We start from the raw sequence: 15,597 nt of genomic DNA, 5'->3' as shown, positions 1-15,597 counted from the left end.
TACAATCATCAAAAATTGCTTCTCAAGTACTTTGTCTCTACATTGCTCTCTATAAATCACGTATAGCTTCCATATTTCTTTGACTTATGTTATGCACACTTAATCTTGTCATCAAGATACAATGTGGAATGTGTCCTTAACTACATGTCATCTCAACATCACAATTTTGTTCGTATGATCATAATCTCTATCTGTAACTCTATCAGTCTTTACAAAATCCATACTATGTTGTCATCAATGACAAACGCAATCATGAATGCAACATGTTTGTTATGCCACATGCTCACCAATGCCTAGGATACTCCCCCAAAGGAATACCATTAGCATTCATGCTAACAATTCTGGTCTTTTGTCACTTAAACATCACCATAGATCTTAGGGTTTGATTAGATTCATTGAATATGTCCATCATTTTGTCCTCCTACTCCTTTCTTGAAACTAAGTATAGAAACTTCTCCTTGAATCCTCACCGTAGATCACTTTAACAAACTCAATTTGTGCATTAAATATGTCATCTCTTCAATCATTATCATTTACGCATTTTTACCAATCCAAAAATTCAACCATGTTGACCTCAAATCTTGATTCTTTCAAAAATGTTAAAATGTTGACACTCAGTCACCACTATGTTCTTCTGCTTAGTCTTTATTGTTTTGTCTCACTAATCTTAGATTGGCTCGCTCGGTCTTCACGACGCTTGGTCACTTCTTCAGTTTTCTCCTTCATATTGCTCATCCATAACTATCACTTGGTTGATATTGCTTGCTCGACTATCTCTTAAGTTCCTTAATCTTCCGCTTCATTTATCTAGTAAAACTATCACTCAGTCAAGCTTAGTGTTTTACTTAGGTTATTTTCTTCTCTTCTATGCATTAACTCAATTGTCTTCTCCACTTCATATAATGATTAAACAACACATTATCTTGTCAAAGACTAACTGATCAAGTGCCCATTGTAATTCCATCATACTTGCTCCTCTTTAATCAACAACTTCACTAGTTCATCTCTATCTCTCTTTTCAAATCTTCTTCATCAATCAATTGATATGGTAGTCTACATTGTTACCAAATGTCTTACCAATAAGGTTTGACATCAATGAAAACATAACAATTGTTGTAATTGTAGTTTCCAACACACACACACACACGTGTGCGCGCGCACGCACGCACACACGCACGCGCGTATGTATGTATGTATGTATAAACATATGAAAATATTAATCAAATATTAAAATATGAATGAAATAATAATGAAATGTTATTATTACAATTAATTTAATTCTTCTCTTATAACTAATAAAAAAAATTGAGCAATATATAATTATTAAATTTTTATTTTAACTACTATACTTAATTAAACTATATGACAAATACAAGTGACTACGTGGCACTTGTTTTATGTTATTTATATTGTGTTTAATTCTAATTTGTATTGTTGGATAGTCATCTTTCTTGGACCTTTTAATTATGACCATACTAATTAGATAAATATTTATCAAGGATTGTGTCTTATTTAACTTAATTAAAGATAATTTTGATGGGGAAGAACAATTAAAAAAACTAGTGGAAAAATTGTAATTAAATAATTAATATAGGTATTGGAAATATGGTAATAACTCAAATTTGAATGGTCAATGACAAGATAGATAATTGAAATTGACAAAATATCAATCCTAGGTGTATACTATTTATATCAACTCATCAAAAGGAACTTGTTACAACATGATGGTAATATTAGTAAGCAATACAAAATAAATAAGTACAAAAAATGACAATTTAAACTTGGTTAAATTTGGATTTGAACTTTTGAATTTAATTGTTGAAATTAGTGGATGTAAGATCAACTTAAGAAAAATAAAAAGAAGTTAAAGATCTTTATCGGGAATGACTATTGAGATATCAAGTATCTAATAAATGTTAAATGTATAGAAAGGTGTGTAGGAATATATATGTTGTGATTAAATATCTGAAAATAAGTGAAGGTGAGGAAGTATAAAATATTAAATAATATGTACAACATTACATAAGAGTACATCCAATTAGATTCATAACTATTCTCACAATAGACTAAAAAGTTGACAAGAAATGATATAGACAATTAGAGTTTTAAATGACTAAAATAAGATACATTAATCATATGATAACTACACTTAACATTTATTTATTGTTCAAAAATATAGTAAATATAAACTAGATAAGAATAGATAAGATGTGCTTGAAACTTTAGACAAGAAAACTGCTATTTTAGAGACGAATAAGATATTGGAATTGACACGAATATCTACATTTAGCAAATTGGTTTTTGTTGGACCAAAAAGTGGTCTATTGTGAAATATTAAAAATGTTTAAATGACTAAAATAAAATACATTAATCATATGATTGCTACACAAAACATATATTTATTATTCAAAAGATACAATAGCTATAAAATGGATAAGAATTGATAAGATGTGCTTAGATATTTTAGACAAAAAAATTGCCATTTTAGAAGCCAATAAGAGATTGGAATTGGCAGGAATCTCCGTATTTAGCAATTGCATTTTTAAGTTGGACCAAAAAATGCTCTGTTGGGAAATATTTAAAATGGCGTTATGATAGCGCAAAATAATCTGTGGGTATTCACCTCCACTACCACCGAGGAGGGGATTTTATGGTATGAATATACAATTTAATTAAATGATTTGTCGGTAGCTTTATCCCTGAGCAGATTTGTACCTTTGCCATTGGCAAATCTTAGTCTTTGAATTTCACGCTCTCGCACTATCCAACTTATCTACATGAAAAATATATTATACATAAAAGTGTAACTGGAAAATTCCACTGAGATTGCACGCTGAAAGGAGTAGGTCAAAAGTAATCACTTGAAAATATTAAAATGGTTTTGGGCGTTGACAAAGGAAGAAAGGTCAGAGACGTTTAATGGCAGACACTTGTTGTCTTTTATTTCATGGGCGCCACTTTGACAACCAAATCCTCCTTATTATTACCTATTACCTAGTTTCATTTATATATTGTCGGAATAATATGCTATCATTAACTTAACTTATTTCTCTTCATTGCTGCAACATTTCTTAATGCCACTGATCCCACACAGGACTCTAAAAGGCTGGAGTTGTGAAGATTTGATAGATTTGAGGACATATTTCAATTGGGCTTTCAAAGTACGAGAATGATGCTTGGCATTTTAAAATTCGTTTATTGGATTTCGATTTCAATTGTTTGCTGATGCATTTCTAGGGGAAAAATCTTGTTCAATAATCATGCAAGGATTGCATTGCCCATAGAGGACGATTAAAGGTGTGGGAGGAAAATTATTGTGGACAGAGTGTTTGTTGCGTTGGGACAGCTTGTTCCCTTGTTTCATTTTTAGTTTGTGAACTTCTTGGTGCTTGTTCCCTTTCGTTCCGTTGTTATTATGTGAATTTGTTGGTTGTTGAATTCTCCTCTAAGTAGTGATGAAATAAGTCACGCTTTATTTTGTTTAGTTTGACTCGGTGTTGTCTTTCCTGAGTGTATTTTTTTTTCTTCCTTTTTTATAAAGATATGAGGTACAATGAGTGTCTTGGAAAAGCAGTTTAGACATTCAATATGGGAGCATACATATGAGGTACACTAAGTGTGGAAAAGCAGTTTAGCTATTCAATATGGGAGCATAGACATAGAGGCTAAAACATATTCATCTAAGAGTCAAAGGTGAAGACTACATATTAAGCTTAGAATCAAGGACTAAGAGGTATACATTCTACAAAATTAATTGAAGACATGATCCACACATCATCCCTTGTGATATTGGAGCCTTGCACTCGGCAAGAATTGATATCCAGTGGGCTCATTAGGAGGCATTCAACATCATCGCTATACCAATGAATTGTTGACAAAAAATCATCTTTAAAAATGAGCATTAATTTAATTCATTCATTTTATTGTGACAATATTGCAAAATTGGATTGTATTCATTTGGGTCTAAATGTATATTTTGTTAAGAAGCAAAGTCCACACACATCTAAGGGGTGGGTTGAGGGGGTAGATCAATTATGAACAAATATAATTAAATAAGAACATAGATATGGGGTGTGGGCTGAGGGGGTAGTCCACACGCAACTACCTCTATCATTATTTCTTGTATATTGGTCTACCACCGGTCTCAGCCAAATAATTTGTAACTTAACCAAACCACTGCATAAAGTATAGTGAACATAGATATGTATGGTACACACATGTAAGTTCACATGTCTAATTTTGTCGACTACTGTTCTTATTGATCTAATAAGTAACCTGTGATATACAAAATCTGAGTCTTTCATGAAAATAAGAACATATGTTGTCGTCAATGACAAAACTTCTTATCGATACAACATCTCTACAGCTCATCCAAGTGTTGACAAAGTCCTCAATTCCTATATAAGTGTTGATAGAGTGTAGAATATATGTTGTGTATTTGGAGGAATTGTTATGTTGTTGAAATACTATTGAGATTACTCTACAAATCAACATTGTGGTCTCTCAAGAGGACTACTTTATTTGCAAATAATTTTGAGAAGAATTTTGATATTTGAATAGTTGTTTGCTAGTTTAATTTATCTTTTTCATTTTGTACCTTTCAAAAGAGGAAAAATAAGGATTATATTTTGGTACATTGTAATTTGATTCATTATGGGTAGAAATTGGCATCCAAAGGAGAAAAAATGTGCATTTTTCACTTCTGACAATAAACAAACATTGTAAAAATGCAAGAGCAATAAGATTCAGAGGTATCTTGTTTTGTGCTCCATGAAGGATGATATATATAGATAGATATGTATGTATGTATATGTGTAAGTGTGTGCATGTGTATACACACACATATGTATGTATGTGTGTGGAGGGGAGAGGGGGGCATATGCACCAAGATAAAAGAAGAGGGAGAGAGGGAGGGAGAGAGATATTAGAGTTCATAATTCTCTATGGATAATTCCACAACACTTGTCACTTCTCTATCTAAAATTTTGTTTTTGAGTGCATGTGCATTGAAGAATTTATATCACTACTTGAGCTACTAGTAGATGGTGAGTATTCATCATCATTATCATCTGATATAGGATCACATGCATATTTTACTGCTTTCCTTTGTTGCTTTCCCCTTTCTAGCTCTTCAAGTCATTATATATAACTTTTGTCGTGTCCAAGAAAATCGTCCCACTCTTTTCCACTAACCAGGTAGGCTTTGTCTCTTAATCCTAAGTAATTGGTTAATAGTTTCATTTTTGATAGAATTCATAACCAAATTCTCCATAGCTAGTTTTCTTCTTGATTGCTACAATATTTCCTCCTCAACTAAACATTTTGTAATCAATTGATATATAATCACAATCTTCTCTTGGCCAATCCTTTAGGCATATGATTTTTCCTTTAGATCCACAAAAGAGTTTAAATCTAGATCTAGTAGAAGAATAGTTTTAGATCTCCAATTTTAAAACTTCATCATCTAGTAAATTTTTAAATTTGAATGGCACCACTTGATAGTTTTCATTGGCACCAAAAACTTCTAAAACAATAAGCATTCTAAGGAAAGCATCCCCCATCATCCTCATAAGATGAAGGCCGAAATTACTTTCTAGTTGTTTTGTATCCACTGATTTTGAAGGGAATAATATTCTTACTAGAAAATTTAGTTGCCAAGCACGTATTTTCCTTTTGGTTGTGTGGATCACATTTCAATATCAACATCTTCTTAATGTCTTTTTCCCAACATATATGGGAATGTACAACCATAGTAATGTGCTATGTCTTATCATCTTTAATTATTATTATCATAGTGTACATAACTACAAAGTTTTTATCGGCTTCACAAGCTATAGACTCCAAAAGACCACTAACAATTTAATGTATTTTATCTGTTGATAATTTGAATGATGGATAGGCAAGATATCCAAGAATAATCATATACAAACCTTTATTGAACAAAAATTCTCCTACTGAAAGCCTGTGCAAATAGATGATAGTTGAAACATAGACCTCCTTTTTCTGTATTGCTTGTGATAATTTTTGGGCTCCAAGAGTCTCATACATTGACAGTCTCTGATGATCCCTTAGATTGTTGAGACTAGGAAGACCTAGTTAACATTCACCTTGGTTGCAATTTAACATATGATATGCATGTGAACCTAGATGTTAGATTATGATAATGAATACTCACCATCTACTAGTATCTCAAGTATTGATAGAAGGTCAAAGTGTACATAATTGCAACATTTGCTTCATGTATTTTTTCCTAATGTACATGAGAATGTATAGCCACTTTAATGTGTTGTGTCTTATCTCTTTAGTTATTATTGTTAGAGTGTACATAACTACAAAGGTTTTATCAGTTTCACAAGCTATAGATTCCAAAAGACCACTAACAATTTGATGCATTCTATCTATTGATAATTTGAATAGGCAAGATATCCAAGGATAATCATATACAGACCTTTTTGAATAGACCTTCTCCTACTGAAATCATGTGCAAGTAGATGGTAGTTGAAACATACACCTCCTTTTTTGTACTTCTTATGATTCCAATACCTACAATATGGATTCCAAGGATCACATAGCTTCATAAAAGAAGAAAGAAAGCATCCCACTATAGAAGTAGCATACAAACCTATCTAGTGATCATATTATGTTGAAGATGGATTCTGATGTCACATGATGATGATGATGATGAATACTCATCATCTACTAGTAGGTCAAGTAGATATAGAAGGTCTTCAGTACATGTACTCATAAACAAAATTTAGAGAGATCTTATAGATCTTAAGGGGTCCTAATCTCTCTTTTGTCACACTAGGACCCCTCATGACCACTTTCATTGCATTAGAGCCAACAAATCTCCGGACACACTAATATTTTTCAATAGAGGAGATACACCCATTAGATTTGTAATAATCCTAGATATCTCAAAATTAGTGTCACATCAGTTTCAAAGATTTCTCCTAACTAGACCTCCTTGTCTTGATTAAATAAAAATAGGTTTTAATAGGACCTGAAACCTTTTACAAAGAGTGGAGCATATAAGAAAAAAAAATCCAAATGAAACTATGCATTAGCAACCATAAACAAAGAACCCCCAACAAAGGGTCAAACAACAGAGACAAAAAAAACACCAAAGAAAGACAACAAAAGAATAGCTAGAAAGTCTTCAAAAAGTCCACTACTTGATCAACCAGAATGTTCATTTTAACTGTAGAAGTCGTTAGCTCATCAAGCTCTTTATCATCCATATCCTCAAGTTTCTTTGAACTTGCCCTAGTCCGTTTACTAGGTCCTTGATCATCCCTCAACTCCTTATTGCCATGGTCCTTTCTTCCATATTCTAGCTTCTCCAAAAGGATCTTCATATTTTCAACATTGGCCTTTAGAATTGAGCAGCTCTATTTAGCAAGCTTTTTCAAACTGTTCTCAATTCCCATGACCCTGTTTTCCAACTTATCCACCCTTTTTTTCACATCTCTCACCACATTGTCTATATTTTTTACTGTCTCCTCCAAGGGTGGCACTCTTTTCATTATATTTGTAACATTTTTGACATTTCCAATAAGATTAGTAAGTCTATCTAGGTGCTAGCCCAAAGTCCTCTCTCCCCTATTGATTTAACTAAGATGGTCAAACTCCCTCCAGGTATCCTACATTTAACCCTTAATCAAATCAATATCCTTCCTCATCAATCTTGGGTTGACAAACACACTAGTCATATTCCCATGATCTTTTGTATCAAAGCCTTGTCTCAGATTGTCCTCCTTAGGTTCAAATTAACATTCTCAGTGTTATCTTACAGGTTTAGAATGAAATCCCCTTTGGGCATCTTATTCTTGCCCTCAATGTCCATAGCCCCCATATAGGAAAGAGGTTCCTCATCCAATGAAATGTCCTTACTATTGTTAGCATTCTTCTTTTTATTTTTGGTATTAGCTCTTCTGCCACTAGTTTCTATAACTTTCCCCACCTTACTCTTCTTACCTTTTTTCTCCACAATCTCCTCATCAGTACCCAAATCAGTATCATAATCCACCTCTCATTTTTCCTTTTCCTTCTCTTAGAAGATGAACCGCAGTTGTCAAAAATCTTCCTCTTATTCTCCATCGATCGATACTCCTCCTCATTTGTCTCATCCTCATAGACATCTTCAAACTCACTCCCTTCCATGTCCTAATCCTCCAAAGTCTTCTTGCTAATATGAGGCTTTTCCACTTCCTTCATTTTTAGGAGATTCATGATTAAAACTGTAAGCCCTTCATGACAAGAATGGTCCCCATCTAGGTCATTTTTTAAGCTTGGAATAGAGCTATCTAAAGATTGTATGAGGTAAAAAGGGAAATTAATCCTAACCCTGTGTCTAAAATGGTTCACTAGCATGAAATGGTGACCATAAATTTTGGAATAGTGCCCATCCAGGGTAATGTACTCAATCAAAGCAAATAAAACAAGTCTCCAAGGTCTAGAAATGCTTTTAGGGCTAAAGTAAGAGTTACTGATTTTAATCAACTTTTTTCTTTCTTGGTTCAACTCCGTGAAAGCATTAACAACTTTGTCTAAAACTTTTCTATCCCTAAAGAAGTTAATCCCCTCCATATGCAAGCCCATAGCTTCAGTGATAACATCCTCAGTAACCTCCATGTGTTGGTTCCCCATAAGAATGCTACCATCCTTACAGGATTTGAGAAATTTTCTAGTGATGGAAGGATTACTACCCTTGAGCTTTTCAAGGTAGCCCATAATCTTGCCCCTTTCCAAAATGCTCTAGATGTCAAGCTTATGTTTCCACTCCAAGCAATTATCAGGCTTGCATCTCTTCTTCCTACCACCCATGTCTCAGTTCCTACTAAAATTTCCTATCTCCTTTGAAAAAGCAAGGAAATTCATAGTCTTGACCTCAAAGAAAAAACTCTCTCTTTGGTTCTCGAAAAGCACCCACAATCTATGTGAAGAAAAGTAACTGATCATATCATAATTATACCCCAGCCAAATACACCTTTTCCAACTCACCTCATAATTAAACTACATTGTAAAATTAATCATTTTTAAAGATTTGTTTGTTTACTACCTATCCAATCGTACTCCATTAGAGATAAGCCTTCAATAGGGATGTCACTACCATTATACCAAATAAAATTCATGTGACTTTTGCAAGCCACATTAGCAACCCAATCAGCCACCATATTGGCTTCTCTATAGTTATGGGAAATAATACATTCATCAAAGGAATTTAAAAAATTTATGTCTTTGTAAATAATATTATGAATAGTCCATGAGGGGGTAGTGACCTTATTAAGACAATAGATGATGTTTAAGGAGCCCCCCTCAAGCCATATTTTCTCAAGATTCTTACTCTTAGAAAACAAGAGGCCATATAATGTAGCACTAACCTTTTTTATATGATTAGTTTGATTTCCTATAGGGATCACCATAGCCCCATTTCTATAACCATTTTCAAATCTGATAATGATCGTGCATCCAACAATCCCTCAATTTCCCTTCGAAGTGCCATCAAAATTGATTTTATATGACCCCTTAGGAGGACAATCCCTTCTAGCATTACTTCTAGAATTGATCTCCATGTGGAGATTATGAGAGCCATCCACCTTCTAGTTCTTGATAACCATGGTCTCCCAATCATCTTTGGGCTCATGAACCTTACCACTAACCTTAACATTCTTAGTCAACTCCCTCCTGATCTTATAAAACATCTTATTGGAATTTGACTCCTTACCTCTAAAAACCATACCATTCCTTTCTTTCCAAAACCCCCAACAAAAGTGAGGTAGGAGAAAGTTCCTAATAATGATAATTAGAATATTGTGACGAGACTTCCAAAAGAAAAAAAATTAGATCTTGTTAGGAAAGACCCAATCAAAACACAAGAGTTTAAGAAACTTATCCCATAAATTTTTGACATGAGAACAATGTAAAGTCATATGATCAACAGATTCCTCTTCCTCCTTGCAAAAGTAGCATATGTTGACAAGGCAAAAACCTTTCTTCTTTAGATTATCTGTGGTGAGAATTTTACCCTGCAACAAAATACAAAAAAGAGATGTTAACTTTAGGGGTCATGCTCTTGAACTAGGCTTTCCCCTAGCAAAGTTCATGGCAATCTTCAAAATTATGAACATATAGAGAGGAAAATGAGAATAGTCCATTGAGGTTAAGCTTCTAGATGAGAGAATCTTCTTCTTCAATAAAAAAGACAACATTCAACATTATATTTAGGTCCTTGAGGGATAAATCCACTATAGTAAAGTCCACCCATTTACCATCTTCCTAGTAATTAGCAACATAAGTACCAAAAACCATCTTACTACATCATATAGCCATTCCAATGTTGGTTGATACACTACATCATATAGCATCAAATCGTGAAAGATTAATCAAAGTTTGGATGGAGGTGATCTATTATCAAGCAAACAAGTGCCAACTACAAGATCTATGCTGAGACATTTTGATAGGTAATTTCAGTTAAATCTCTTAATAGAGTAGTCTTAACAGGCTATATGAAATCCTTTAATAGGGTGTTTACTTAAGTGTAAGTTGAAGTCCTCTAACAAGGAACACTTCTAATAGGGTGTTAAAATCCTCTAACAAGGTGGGACTTAATAGTCTTTGTAAGCCTTTAATAGGGAAGGCCTTTCATAGGGTAGATCATGATTCATGGTCAAACCATTGTAACCTTAATTGGATACACTTTATTACTGCAGTAGTGAAGATTTGTGGGTGTCATCCCCACCCCAGTGATACAACACCCAAATATCATCTTAGAATTGAATAGTTTCCCCATTGCCCGCTTTCCATCTCACCCCCTTATTGACCATCTATTTTTTTTTTTGAGCATTTTTTCAAATTATGGATCCTCCTTGAGTATTTTCATTATTAAGAAAATGGTGGAAACTCCCATTATCCTATTATATTTTTTATTCCAAATATTCTTCCATCCTCCATCATCATTTAAAAACTTGCATATTAGAAAAGATAGGGAAAAAGCCAGACTGGTGGTTGACACTGCAAAGGACAACATCAACAATGGTCAAGACTAGGAGGATCAAAGTGTGCACCAGCAAGAGGCTGAGGAGAACTAGATGGCCTATAAGGCTGCTTAGGCCATGCAAGACCTGGAGAGAAAGAATGAAGACTAATCCACTACCTATTCTTTTGTCTGAATCTATTTTTTGGCTTTTTGTCAGGGCTATTGCCTTTGTCATTTCTAAGTAGTTTATGTTCCTGGTCTTTTCTATGATCTTTGTTTTTAGGCTGGGCCTTGGGCTTATTATTAGCCTTTGAACTTGAACTCTTTTGGTTGGGCTTTTCATGCTTATTATCAGCCTTGTTATTGTTTTAACTCTTGGGTTTCAGGGTCCCTATAAAACCTGTTTATCTAATCAAAAAAAAATAAGCATTTGTATTACTCATTATTCTCAGTCCCAATCCCCCTTTTCTAATAGGCTTGCACACCTTCTCCCAGGCTATAAGCGCCAGTCTTTTATTTTTTTCCATACATTTCTATAGAAATTTTTTTGGGATTCTCTCAATAATATCAACATATTTCCTAGGAATTTTAAACACACTAAGAGTATACAAAAGGATATTTTGAATAGTAGTTTTTAACACAATAATATTACTAGCCTAGCTAAGGAGAGATCCTTTCCAAACCACAAGCTTTTTATAAATTTTATCAATCAAGGATCTCAAAAAGGAATAAGGGGGTTCAAGGCAAAGGGGAAGACCAAGATAAGACCTTGAGAGACTGCAAACCTCACAACCCAAGATTCTCTTAATCTTAGCTTTCCTATTCTCATTACATTTATAAAGTAGATGGAGATTTTTAGCCAATTAATGAGATGACCAATGGCATTCCCATAATTATCAAGAGCCTTCCTAATATCTCTAGCATTTTTCTCTGTAGCTTCTCCCATCACAATATAGTCATCCACAAATTGCTCATGAGAACAAATTTGATCCTTAGATGAGGGTGTAAGACCAACAAAGCCACCTTTTGAACCATTTTGTCAATGAATAGACCTCCTTGTCCTTTTATACTACCTACATGAAAATAGAAATTTGAAGTTCAATGATAGGATCTTCAAATACCTTGAAAAGAAGGTGCACTAACATTATCTTATAAAAAGATATAGGAAGGATGACAGCAAATAAAGAATCCTAGTTGTCAAAAACCATATCAAACCTTGTTTGATTCAAAAATATTATTTTTATCTTGACTTGATACATCTGTCCATTTCTACCAATCTATTTTTATTCTTTCTCAGGCTACTTTGAAGAATTTGTAAATTAGGATTCAATGGTTGTACAAAAGATTCATGAGAAATCCAAAAGAAATATTTATTTCTCAGAAATAATAGTATTTAACCCATATTGCATACCCCATTAACATGCAAAGTCATAACTACATACGTAAACCCAAATACTTATACAAATATTTGTTACAATGGAAAAAAGATCATATTTACAAGTGACAAAATGATTACAACATATGAAATTAAGTATACCATATATGATAATGATGGTTTCATTTCCATGCCCTCCAAATTTGGTGGTGGTGGCATATTGACAAGTTGTAATGATTTTTGAGATTCTTGAGACTGGGAAGACCTAGTTAACATTCACCTTGGTTACACTTAATATATGATATCCATGTGAGCTAATTTCATATGATGATGATGATGATGAATACTCACCATCTACTACTAGCTCAAGTAGTGATAGAAGGTCTTCAATGCACATGTACTTAGAAAACTTGTGATGAAAATGGATCCTACAACTACTAGATTGTCATGGAAAACTTGTGAAGAAGATGACACCTCAAACTACTAGTATTTCATAGAAAAATTGTGATGAACATAGCACCTACATTCACTAGAGTGCTTATCAATATGTTTCATTATTTTAAGATGTGCACTAAATTGGCTATCAATGTCAAGCGTCAAATTTTATTTCATCACAACAAGAGCTCCAATGATTTGTCCTTGGTCATTCAAAAAGAATATTGTTGTAGGTTTTTTCATTTTTCATGGTGATGTACCCTTGGCTTAATTTCATACCCTTCTTCTTCCTATTCTTGGCATGCACACAAAAATCCATCACTGAATTTTCCTAAATGATAAAAATCAAAGGGAAATTTTAGTAAAATGAATCGACATACCTTAGATCCTTCATAGGAAGTTGTTGTCGTTTCTTCATAAGATGATTTGTCTTCTAGTTCAACCACAACAATCTCTCTCCTATATCTCAACCTTACATTGTATTGTTGTAGTGCAATTAGGTCTTCCTATAAGGGACACTATTTTGATGAACAACAAACTAAATGATTCTAGACCCACAATCTAAGTTCTAGAAGCTAAACTTTTCTTGATAGAATTAGCATTTGAATCTTTGTATAAAACCCACTATGCATCGTCCCTCCACTACAGTCTTTCTATGTATAAAACTCATTGTGCATCGTCCCTCCAATCATTTATTTTATGAAATTAATCCATTTTTAGGTAGTTGCTTGATTAATTAAGCCTAATTAGGCTTATTAGGGCTTTGAACAATTGACTATACTTTTACATAGACATAATGCAATCGTGTTATGTCTAGTAAAGTCATACTAGACATAACACAATCTTGTTATGTCTCATATAACAATTTAGCCATACAAAGAATAACACAATCATGTTTTGTTATAAAAGAAACATAATCATGTTTAGGCTTGGTAATAGGGGTGAATGCACAAAGTTGGGTCACAATTCCACAGAAGTCAATTCGGTGAAATGAGACCTTTCCAAAAACGAGTACCCAATTTTAACAAATCAGGTACCCATTATGGATTGTGTACCCAAAGCACATTTTAAAAATTGAGTACCTAATTTTAGAAATTGGGTATCCAATTCCAAAAAACTATAAAACCCACTTTTTTGGGGGGTTTTAGTCATTTTCACTAGCATCTAAAATGGGAGCCTGATTTTAGCATAGAAACAAGAGCTCATTTTTGGATTTTGACTGACCCCCTATTGCTCTTTATTAGTGTACCGGGTATTTTACTTTGTTTTCTAGTATTTTATTTCATTATTTTCAATTTTATGTATTATAATTCTATCAATTTGTTTTTTTTTCACTTTTAATATGTAAAATTGTAAATTTCCATTGTTAACAGCTTCATCTTTAGATTATTGTATCTATTCATTTAAATAGTTTTGTATCTGTTCATTTTAATTTTTGTTTGTAGATGTTCATTTAGAAATTATTATTTTAGATATTTCGATGTATTTAATAAAAATTACAATGTTGAATGATTAGATAGATGTAAATTAGATTGTTTAAACATCTAATTGCATTGATGTTTTAGATTTATCTCAACTAAATAGTAATTAATTATAAATTAGTTTGTAAACCATATTAAAAAAAAAAGTAAAACTAACTATATTCCTAAGTCTAACCTCAACCTAACCATAATTGTATAATAATTTAATCTAAACCCTAAACATAAAACTAAGTATTTAATGTGCTCCCTTCCCTTAAAACCATAATTTTAACTCTAAACCCTAGATTCATGTAACTTTAATCGTAATCTCAACTCTTTAATCCTAACATTAACTAAATCTCTAATCCTAAATAATCATACATAACCATTTATCCTTAACACAACCTTAGCCCTAATTATGACATTTAAATGTAGATGAGCTCTTATATTCTATTTGTGATTTCCCTTCCAAATCAAATGTAATTTTAAATCCCCTACTCCAATTTATGTGAAACATCATATCCATTTATCATTTCATTATTTAGTTAGATAAATTTAAACAGATATTTGTCCACTTGGACACATTTGTACTAGTTGTAAAGATATATGTAGAGGCCCCCAAAGCCATGTTGATGTGGCACATGATGACGATTATGCTAAGGGTGCTGATTTTAATGATGACGCATATGCTGCTCATGGTGATGGTAGTGATGATATTGATGTGTCATCATTTGTTGACCTTCTGCATGGAGAGCCTAGAGACAATTGGGAGCAATATGAATTTTTTTAATTAAAATTAAAATTAAGTACATAATTATTTACTTTCTACCTACATGTGTAACTGTATTAACCATATTAATGTATGTTGATTTTGAAATAATAGAGGATGGATGATATTGTTCCTCCTAGGAGGCAATATAGTCTTTTTTAAGACCTACAAACATTGGCATCCCTCATACAGTGTGCACTTTGAATTACACTATAAATAATATACATTTGAACTCAAATTTCATAACATGTGCTCATATATTCTTTTTATCTGATTTTGTAGGCATTGTCGTCTGCTACACAGTTTGATGTTTGTATAGGTCTTGATCCATTGACTAGTGAGGCACAACCTCAAATACCTATGGTATGAACTTTTGACTTAAGACAAATAATTTTTACTATTTTTATGTACACATTGTTATTAACTTATAATCTTCAACTTTGATTCATGTATAATTTTATGTGTTTTGGTTTTATGAACAGGAGATCGATCATACTTATCCATATAGGCCTCAATATAGTTTATTTTCGACTCCATCTTTTGATCATTTGAGACATGTCGATGATCATCATGGTAACAT

The sequence above is a fragment of the Cupressus sempervirens genome, chromosome 7 (assembly GCF_028749045.1).
Source record: "Cupressus sempervirens isolate cs-2001-9-10 chromosome 7, ASM2874904v1, whole genome shotgun sequence".
NCBI lineage: Eukaryota > Viridiplantae > Streptophyta > Pinopsida > Cupressales > Cupressaceae > Cupressus > Cupressus sempervirens.
The sequence above is the reverse complement of the archived record's forward strand: the minus strand, read 5'-3'. Positions refer to the sequence as shown.